An 11,977-nucleotide genomic window follows, 5' to 3' on the forward strand; every position below is an offset into this window, starting at 1 on the left:
ATGGTTTTCCGTGGTTTCCCATTTTCACACCAGGCAAATGCTGGGGCTGTACCTTAATTAAGGCCACGGCCGCTTCCTTCCAACTTCTAGGCCTTTCCTATCCCATCGTCGCCATAAGACCTACCTGTGTCGGTGCGACGTAAAGCCACTAGCAAAAAAAGTTTCACAGTACACATTTAAGCAAGTTTAAATGGCAATCTTCAGCATAGGAGGCGAGTTCCAACGTCACTCTGCCGCGCAGCTGGTTAACAAGTTAACAGTTCACTCCGGAAGCAGCAGCACATCGTTACTAGTGAAGAACACGCAGTCGAATTGACTTTGTCGAATAAGTAATGTTACTGTTAATATTAACTTAAGTACCTCCTCCGTAGTATTTGTATAATTGAGACCGAGTCTCCGCCGACCCACAAACGGAAGAAAACGATATACTCCAATATTTGTTTTCCTCTTTAATGGATATTGGTTTTCAAAGTAAGGAAAAGCCTACTCAAGGAACAAAACATGCATTCACCATTAGAGGTCTAAGAATTAAATGACAATACAACAGCCACACCAATCCCTTGCCACAAACTAAAAGGTTCTAAACTCAAGAGACGGAGTAACCTTGCTGCACAACAGAAGCAGGAACGTGAATGAATTGAGGTAAGTGATTACTTGGGAGGAGAGATATTCCGAGAAAATCACCTAGAGTAATCTTATACTGAGTGAAAAAAACGTTTTATCCCTCAGTATAGGAACAAAATCGTTGGATGAGCCGGGAATATTCATAATAATATTAACACAAATCTCTTACGACCTTTTCGTTCTTCAGACTCACTTAATCGTTCAGTAAAATATATTTTACATCAGATGCTTAATCACAAAATGAACCAAAACAGAATAAAAAACAACTACAAAAGAATACAATTAAAAATAAATAAATAAATAAATAAATAAATAAATAAATATGAAAATTGTCACAGGAAGATCAGTTCCAGTGGACTCCTCATGAATAACAGTTGGATTTCAATTCGTAATATATCATTATATCATTTGTTAGGATGAATCTAACGGTTAAACGGTTACAAATGCTAATTTTTTCCATTCGTGACAGGAGTTTAATGACGATAAAATACTAATGAATACATTCTTGAGTCTTTAAATGTAATATATGTTCACAAGTAACTTTTTAACATTGAAAAAACAAGTCACCACAAATGATTTCCGATATTTATTTAGGAAGCTCTGCAACTTAGAGACGGGCAGTATTGTCACGTATTTCATCACTGTTCATCGTCTGAATCAGTTGTTGGAAGTAATAAATCTTGGGTAGAAAAGGTTTCGATCCATGTGAGGTTTTGATTTTAATTCCAGATTTGTAAAGTGAAGCACCAGGGACATTTATAACGAGGAGGGAGAATTTTTGAGTCAGTTTAGAGAAAACAAATAAAACCAAGGGAGGTGATAAATGGATATCTTGGAGCGACCACAGGATCTTTACTATGACCTGATTTATCTAGTTTGCTTACCAATTTGCGTTTGTTACACGCATTATTTTGATTAAGTAAAATACAGGTCCGCCTTTGTGATGTAGTGGTTAGTGTGATTAGCTGCCAGCCCCGGAGGGCCAGGTTCGATTCCCGGCTCTGCCACGAAATTTGAAAAGTGGTACGAGGGCTGGAACGGGATCCACTCAGCCTCGGGAGGTCAACTGAGTAGAGGTGGGTTCGATACCCACCTCAGCCCTCTTGGAAGTGGTTTTCCGTGGTTTCCTACTTCTCCCCCAGGCAAATGCCGGGATGGTACCTCACTTAAGGCCATGGCCGCTTCCTTCCCTCTTCCTTGTCTCTCCCTTCCAATCCTCCCATCCACCCCGCAAGGACCCTGTTCAGCATAGCAGGTGAGGCCACCTGGACGGGGTACTGGTCATTCTCCCCAGTTGTATCCCCCGACCCAATGTCTCACGCTCCAGGACACTGCCCTTCAGGCGGTAGCGGTGGGAACCCTTGCTGAGTCCGAGGGAGAAACCAACCCTGGAGGGTAAGCAGATTAAGAAAGAAAGAAAGAAAATACAGGAAATAGCAGTTCATATACGGCCATGCATTGTGGTCTGAGTGGCTCAGACAATAGAACGCTGACTCTCTGATCTCGAGTGAAGGGCCTCGAACCCGGCTTAGTTTGCTGGTATTTGAAGGTATTCATTTAAGTCAGCGTCACGTCGGTTTAATTAAATGCGCTTAAAAGAACCCTGACGATCCATATTTCAGCACCTCAGCGTCTCCGAAAATAGTTCATGGGATGTAATGCCAATAACATTATTATTATTATTATTATTATTATTATTATTATTATTATTATTATTATCCTTCACGTCGCACCGAAGCAGGTAGGTCTTATGGCAAAGACGGGATAAGAAAGACTAGGAGTGGGAAGGAATAGACCGTGGTGGCAAGGTACAGCCCCAGCATGTGCCTGGTGTGAAAATGGGAAACCATGAAAAATCATCTTCAGGGCTGCGGACAGTGGGGTTCGAATCCAACACTTCCCGAATACAGGCCGACAGCTACGTAACTTAACCCAACCACGTAGACTTTCGCTAGGTAGTAGTAGTAGTAGTACAGTAATCACTGATGCATGTGATAAAATTAATTCATTTCGTGGGCATCACCTTATGTCGTTCTAATAATAATGCTTTTGGCTTTACGTGAGTAACTACTTTTTCGGTTTTTAAGAGATGCCGAAGTGCCGGAACTTGGTCCCACAGGAGTTCTTTTAAGTGCCAGTAAATCTTCCGACACGACGCTGACGTATTTGACCACCTTAAAATACCACCGTACTGAGCCAGGATTGAACTTGCCAAATTGCCGTCAGAAGGCTAGCGCCTCAACCGTCTGATCCACTCAGCTCGGCTTAGGTCGTTCTATATTTGGTCTCCATAGCTGACAATTGGTGTTTGATACGCCTTTTGTATTGTAAGTTTCAGAGTCTTTGCGAAGATCCTGGCTCGTTCTGTTCGTATATAAGACAGTCTAAAACGTAATGATTTATAAGAATCATCCTGTGAAAAACAGGCTGATTTTCGTAACGAGTATAGGCCCGCGGAGTGAGATATTTTTATGTTGAAGTCTGGTGCGCTAACGACTTGCTTTTGTTACGTTAACCCGGACTGCAATGACTGAGAGGGCTTCGCTGAGTACGTTTCTATTGCTTCTGTTACCATGGTTGCACCAGCAATTGCCAGGCTAGAATGTGTCGGTGCAAATTATAACAAAAACTCCCTGTGTAAAGTCTGATGTCTACCTGTGCCTCTTCAAAGAAAATGTTCCACACTAGTATGAACTGTTGTGAAATATGATCAGTTATGCAACTTATATAACATGATTGAATCTTTTTCATATAAATTATTCCAATTACGTTAAAATTTGTCAGAAGTATAATTTCTAGTCATTGTTTGGTATCCCTTGTCCAAGGAATGACGAATCGTTTAAAATACGAGAGCTGTAAATAAAGCACTGGAAATATTGATAGAACACAATATTTAACGAACTAACAAGTACAATTTCATTAAATTTCTTGAATTTAGTTACCCGTGAAATCTTACCTTTTACCAAGCGTCGGGAAGCCGTTGGTGACCGTCGGCAAGGCGTTCTCTTTTGATACCAGTGACGGAGCGGGCGCCTTACTGCGCGGAGTACAGATGCCACGTCAGGAAATTGGCGGCCTCGGTGGGGTTCCTTCAACTTCAGAAACAGGTCAAAGTCACAAGGACATGTCTGGTGAGTACGGAGGGTGTTCCAAGATCTCATTCCGACCCGCACGGAACGCCTTGACCCATCGTGCAACCGTCCTATATGGCAATGCATTTTCGCCACAGGCTTCACCTAATCCTTGAATAACATTCTGATGAATTTTCGATTTTAACACACGAATATTGATTACCTTTTGAAAAAATGCTTTAGAGCGGTGAAATCGATACACTCTTCTTCAACGCCATGCAGTAACAACACTCCCAACCGGATGCCCGTCAGTTGCACATTAAACATCGACAACAGTGCCACCTGACCATTCCCATATCATATTTGCGCATGCCCGATCTCCTGCGAGTGTCTGGACTGCGTTGCCACTACTTCATTTACGTATTTAAGTTTCATCATTCCTCTGTCTCAAAGAGAAGACTTGCTCAATAAAATCTTAACTTGCATGACAGTCCTTTCCAATTTCTTGAGTAATTCTTCCATTTTCCAGACCTTGATCTTTGTATCCAGAAATGTACTTTTAACACTCACTCATCAATGCTAAGTGTTACACGAGAAGCAAGGGGCAGCAACCAACTCCACGATTTTCATGTACTTTTAGTTTGTTAAGCCATAAAAAATTATAAATTAAGTTTAATATTCATGATCTGGGAATTCAACGTATTACTGTTTTGTTAGGTTTTCATGAAATGTAATTTTAATAAATCAGTTCTTCAACTAAACTTTTTCATTTGGGAAAAATTTATCCAAACTTAGTTCTTGTACTAAAAGGTGGCATGGAATTACATCTTATTCTCAACAGGATAAAACGGGTGGTCGTTATGCCCTAAAACTTCAGTAATGTCAAAAAAAACTATGAACACTCAAGAATGCGTCATGGAATAAGATAAAATTCCCATACCTTCGTAAGTTTCGTCTGACTCACTAGTATCCGTAGCCTCTCTGGTAGGGATTCGTTAAACAATAAATTCAGTTTGAAAGGATGAATTTTCACGTAATTTATGACTAAATTCGAAGTCCGAATTTTCGAGTGTCTCGTCAGTTTCTTCCTCAGTCAGTCTCGGCTATTTGTATGTTTGTGAATATTTGATGTAAATAGATCTTCTTCCAGACAGACTGACTGACCGACCCAGTTACCAATCGTAATACAAAAATAGCAATAATGCAACGAATATCTGTCACGTGAGGCTCTAATATTCGTCAACCCGCAGAATATCCGTCAGACAAATGTCACAATTGCTTCAAATAATTGAACCAATCAAATGAGAGTTGGAACCAATAAATGTCACTGGGATTAATAGCTGACCCCGTCATTTGGTATGAGACTGCTAAATAAAAGGAAAATCAACAACATTATTTCAGATGGAAAAGGGATTGTGCATACAGTTTTACATATCATTATATAATAGGTGTAGATATAATGATGATTTCAGGATGAAGTGATTTTCATATTTAACACCACCATCAGAGAATTTCATATATGGATGGACTAAATATGGCAGACATTTGAGAGTCGCTTTACCGTGAAAAGACAGACTGCACAACAAGGAAATATGGACAGTGACTACTCCATGAAGAAAACAGTACGTTAGAAACAACTCGATCAAATGCGATTAGAATTAAATAGAAGCCGATGATAAATCTTGAACCGTGAAGAAAAAAAGAAACTTTTACCTTTGTGAAAATTTAATGATCATGAATGTCTTTCAATAAATGAAACTCAAATATTGGTAAGGAACGATTTATTTGCATCATTTCACAGAACATCTATAGTGACCAAGGCCTACGGTAACGACTAATGTGACGTCACTTTTGCCACACATTTTGTCACGTTACACAAATTTTCGGATGACCCCTTGCCATGAAAAACATTCACGTCAAAAATAAACTAATGGGCGTCATATTTATTTAAAGTTACGAATGTCCACATTCATGTGAGATAATTACTTACAGCATGGAAGAGGAACGCGATCGCAAGATTAATTCCTGATTAAAATGCTATTTTAATGACTACATATATCATAATTTCAAGTTTCGAATTACAAGTTAATGTTCTAAAGAGCTCTTAAACAAGTAATATATGACTAGAGGACATAATACCGAATATAAATATCCGACTCATTGGCTGAATGGTCAGTGTTCTGGCCTTCGGTTCAGAGGGTCCCGGGTTCGATTCCCGGCCGGGTTAATTCCAATGGCTCGGGGGCTGGGTGTTTGTGATGTCCCCAACATCCCTGCAACTCACACACCACACATAACACTATCCTCCACCACAATACCACGCAGTTACCTACACATGGCAGATGCCGCCCACCCTCATCGGAGGGTCTGCCTTACAAGGGCTGCACTCGGCTAGAAATAGCCACACGAAATTATTACCGAATGCAAATTCGCTTTGTGACGTACAGCTGTGGACGGCTATAATCCAGTATAAAAAGGGACAGAAACGGAAGTACATCATCTTATTATTACCGCTTTATTGACCTATTGTCTCAGCAACTTATTCTCTGAATGTCCTCAACATCACGGGCTTTGGTTGGTGTATTTCAAGCATTATAATTACTGGCTTATATTGATATTCACAACGAATTTCTTAAGAGCTAATTGAAGTGATACCAACATTATCAAGAATATACTGGAATGTTATCTTGGAATGAAAGCAGCCAGATGTTTCACGTTATTAGTGGATTACAACAGTGTTTGTTGTGACAGGTGGTTAGGAGTTACATAATGGTGGTGAGTGTTGAAAATAAGAATGATTAGTAAAATGTTTAAGAGTGCTTTATAACATTTCATGTATTATATGAGTTTCAGATGCACCACAGTTAAACTGAAAAGAATATTGAGAAAGATAACCGTATGGATGTCGGCATGGATGAGCAAACGTGCAGTGATAATTGGAAAGTTAAATGATTTCTTTTTTATTTAATTATAAAACATGAGGAATTTAAGTGCTTAAGTGAATGCGTAACTGAAAATGGCAATGAAAATAAATCAGTAGCTTCAAGAATTCAGAAAATAGAAATTTATTTTCAACACACACAGAAAGTTTGTAACAAAAAATGCTTGTCATGGAGCACTAAAATTCGTCGTGATCAAATCTGAAGCTCTTTATGTTTCAGAAACGCTCAATTTACATCATAAAAATTTGAAGTAAAAATTATAGACTAAAAGGAAAATCGTGAGAAAAATATTAGGACCAAGAATTAAAAATGGAACACATCACACTAAACCCAAGTCGGAAATATATTCAAAAATATCTAAACTTATTGGCACAATGAGACTGTAATGAATTCAAATTCTAATTAATTTGGAAAGGATGAATAGCAACAGATTTACTTATCGAATACGCAATTTTTCAAATCAAGCATACGACATCAAAATGGTATAAGCAAGTAGAGAAATACCTCACCGAATTAGGATCACCAAATCCGCAGGACTGAAATGAAATCGGGGAAATAGTTGAGGATACGAGAAAGACCAACACGACGTGCTTGGTCGGAGGAACATAAATTACAATATTCAATGAAAACGAATAACTCTTGGGCAAGGAGGAAAGCTGAACAAATGTTGATTTTACGTGGTCCTAAGTGACCCATTCGCTCACAATAATAAGAAGAATACATGAGATAATTCCTGTTTTTTGTGTATTTACTTGCAGAGTCAACATGTTATAATATGAATCTAAGAGTAATTAAGATACTCAGAATGAATGAATGAATGAATGAATGAATGAATGAATGAATGAATGAATGAATGAAGTTATATTTTAATGAGCCATGGAAGGTCATTAATAACTCTGAAATTTCTCTGATTTTTTATTATGTTGTTATATGGTTAATTTTAGTCATCAAATTAAATGACGATGATGCTAAATCTTCTATACATAATTGGACGATGAAACCTACTTTTAGAAGGAAATTATTTGCGTGAATTTTAGTTAAAACCTGATTTTATTCCAGTTCTGAATATATAATCCCACGCAAGCGTAGGAATATTGCTATACTTATCTTTCTTAGATAATAATCGTAATGGATGTTTGAAATATCATATGAATTAATTACGCTTAAGGATTTCTCCAAGAAATACGTTTATTTTTCTGAGGGTATGGTAGGCTCCATTTGAGAGAATCAAATATTGCACAGAATATGGGACGTATTCCATCAAGTACAAATATATATTCCGATATAACAATGGATTGCTTATTTCGGTGGTATGATGAGCGCATGAAATGTTGATACAGTATGATCTCTTCGTCGAGATATAATATGAACATGGATGAATAGATGTTTTGAATAAAGAATTTTAATTATACAGAAGATATTAAGTGAAATAACGTATACCGGTACATATTAATTAGGGTATAAAAAGTCCTGGTTATATAAATATGGTGAATAGTAATTGGCGAATGGTAATGAAGCCTTCGAATGAATATTAAAGACTGAACTACCTTACGTGTGTAATGTTAAAATAAATCTTCGATAACTATAACCAATGAGATGTTTTTCTGATATTCCCGCGTACATTTAACGCGAGGTGCGAACCTAGATTGTTGTGCGTCCTATACTATGCTTGATGTAAACGAGAGAGATATATATTTACCATACGAAACAAACTTATTTTATCTCCTTCAGACAGATGTATATTTGGATTGATAGTAACGTCTTCAGTTAGAATTAAATAACATTTCGTGCAGTTAATTCGCCAGTTATTTCGTAATGATGATATTGTATGTAACACATGCGAGTACAGTTGAGAAAATAGGAATCATCTATTTATTTAGCCATATGATACTGTCACAAATGAGGTAAGGTCACAGAATAATACTTCGTAAATTCATCAGGTAAGATTCCAATTACAGGACATTTGAAAGGGCATGTTATTATCTACGTAATGCATAGACAATGCTGAAGCCAGTGCAAATCCGAAAGGCATATTATATTTCTTTTCCAGGTAAATGATTCTGCCAAGATCTTTTCTCCACTCCAAATATTGTTCGTAGAAATATAGTATTTTAATGTATATTCTACTATATATATTTCCTTTATTTAAGTGTATTGCCGGCCCCGTGGTGTAGAGATAGCGTGCCTGCCTCTTACCCGGAGGCCCCGGGTTCGATTCCCGACCAGGTCAGGGATTTTACCTGGACCTGAGGGCTGGTGCGAGGTCAACTCAGCCTACGTGATTAGAATTGAGGAGCTATCTGACGGTGAGGTAGTGGTCCCGTTCTAGAAAGCCAAGAATAACGGCCGAGAGAATTCGTCGTGCCGACCACACGACACCTCGTAATCTGCAGGCCTAGCAGCGGTCGCTTGGTAGGCCAAGGCCCTTCAAGGTCTGTAGTGCCATGGGGTTTGGTTTGCTTTTTATTTAAGTGTATTATTTTTCTTTTCATAATCGTAGATGGTGGAACAACGTTGTACGTTACTTTTTGTATACACATGTTCTTGTTGTCATCGTACGAAATTCTTTATATTATTTATTTATATTTCACTAGCGCGTAAGCCTGTCTTCGACAGTAAAAATTAGTATGTAAATTGTAATTAGAAATTTAAAATGAACACGTTAATATATCTTAGGATTAAGCGTAACACTTCCCACGTTACACACGTGTCAATTGCGCAGAATTGTAAAAGGTATTATGAAATTTTCTAATAAACCATATTGAATGCATTTGTAGATGGGTGTTGCACTTTGACAATTATGGATCTGCGAACTGTTTAGAAAGTTACAGAACATTATAGTTATCCATGGGTAAACAGAGTGTAGAGGCGCATCCCAAATCTATGCAAAGTTTGTCCCTGTACCTTTGACAGAGGGTACATTTAGAGGAAACTGCCTCCGTTTAAGAATGAAATGTATGTCAGAATTTCCAAATCTATTGGAATGAAACACACCCTTCCTGAAGCTGAGCCCATCAGAATTTCTGCGTGAAGAATATTTTTGTCTGCCTTTGTATCAGTCAAACTCGTTACATTGCACAAACCAACGATATCGTTTAAATTGTTAAGAATATTTGAACGCATTTAACTTTTGTGACTATCTTAAGAGGTGGCATGCCTGAAGTCAGAAGAGAGTTAAAGAAAACTAAATGTACTGCTTCATAAACATCATATTCTGCACAGTCAGTTCTAATGCACTTTATTTAGTCACCTTTCAGAATGTTCAGAACGTATTGGTTGATGACGTCAATTTGTCCTGTTACTATCAGAAAAGAAATTGTATTCTCATTTGGATGCGAAAAGCCAAATAAATACTGTACAATATTTTTTGGAATTTGGTTCTTTGAAATCTCAATGCAATTTTGGTCTAATTCTCCATCGCTGAGCTATAGAAACCATTCACCATAGCTGGGTTCTACAGCATTTGCAATCATTTGTGGTGTTAAAATAATATTGCACCATAGAGTAGACTGATAAAATTGATTAAACAGGGGTTGGGAACAATGGAGATATAAAATACTTCTGCCGCTGACATTGTAAGTCGTTAGACGTGATTCAGAACCTCTGCAGCTAATTTGACTGTCATTTAAATTTCCCGCCATTTGTATGTAGATTTCTGAGATCTTTCCCAAGTCCATACCTTGATTCTTTTGCAAATCCTTTCAATAGCTCAATAAATTCAAATAATGATACGGACTTATTGTATTTGCTTTCATTATCGTAAATAGATCAAAACTAGACAGCAACCGGTCAATAATGTAGTCCACACAATATGACGGTCACTCGTGTCCATTGGCTTTAATTCTGGCTGCACTGGACATTTGTGAGGTATTCTATCGTATCTTATTTTATGCCTGTTGGCTGGCTTACACGGTTTTTTGGTAATATGGCTACGGGCAAAGATAGTCAAATAATCAATCAGTCAGTCAATCCAATCCCATTAATCACTACTGATCTGCATTTAGGGCAGTCGCCCAGGTGGCACATTCCCTATCTGTTGTTTTCCTAGCCTTTTCTTAAATGATCGCAAGAAATTGGACATTCATTGAACATCTCCCTTGGTAAGTTATTCCAATCCCTAACTCCCCTTCCGATAAATGAATATTTGCCCCAATTTGTCCTCCTGAATTCCAACTTTATCTTCATATTGTGATCTTTCCTACTTTTAAGGACACCACTCAAACTTATTCGTCTACTGATGTCATTCCACGCCATCTCTCCACTCACAGCTTGGAACATACCACTTAGTCGAGCAGCTCTCTCCTTTCTGCCAAGTCTTCCCAGCTCAAACTTTGCAATATTTTGTAATGCTACTCTTTTTTCCGAAATCACCCAGAACAAAGCGAGCTGCATTTTTCTTCCGTTTCTTGAATCAAGTAATCCCGGTGAGGGTCCTATACACTGGAACCACTGGGGTCTTACCAGAGACTAATATGCCCTCTCTTTTACATCCTTACTACAAACCCTAAATACCCTCATAACCATAACCCTTTATTCCCAATCATATTTATGTGATTACCTCAATGTAGATCTTTCCTTATATTAACAATTAGATACTTACGGTGATCCCCAAAAGGAACTTTCACCCCATCAAGCCAGTAATTAAAACGGAGAGGACTTTTCCTATTTTTGAAACTCACAACCTGACTTTTAACCCCGTTTATAATTATACCATTGCCTACAGTCTATCTCACAACATTATCGAGGTCGTTTTTCAGTTGCTCACAATCTTGTAACTTACTTATTATTCTGTAAAGAATAACATCGTCTGCAAAAAGCCCTATCTCTGATTCCACTTCTTTACACATATCATTGAGATATATATATATATATATATATATATATATTGAAACGGTAACACCCTACGAGCATTCACGTTTCATTCTTTTATTAAGAGAAGCTCGCTAACACCCGGCCGTAAGCATTTAAAACTTGCGCCGAGCGCACAGGCATAATGGGAACTGCGAGCAAGTTCGCGACGTTCCAGAACACCGGCCAAGGACAAGCGACGTCACGCAGAAGGTTCCTTCGTGTTCCATTGCTGCATGAACGAAATATAAGCGAGTCGCCAGCCTGGGGTAAGGCAGAATGTAAGCAGAGAGCCTGCAGTAAAGCAGAGAGAGTGTGCGGTATGCGACGGCAGTGTGCTGAAGGCAGAGAGTGGAGTGAGTCGGCAGTAAGCCGTGAGTCAGCGGGTGTGTGCAAGTAAGCACGTCGCAACATAATTCGTCTCTCGGTCCGGCTGTATATTTGAATTCATTTAAAGACTGTGTTCTCACATAAACTGTGCCAGCTTTGAAT

The sequence above is a fragment of the Anabrus simplex genome, chromosome 3 (assembly GCF_040414725.1).
Source record: "Anabrus simplex isolate iqAnaSimp1 chromosome 3, ASM4041472v1, whole genome shotgun sequence".
NCBI lineage: Eukaryota > Metazoa > Arthropoda > Insecta > Orthoptera > Tettigoniidae > Anabrus > Anabrus simplex.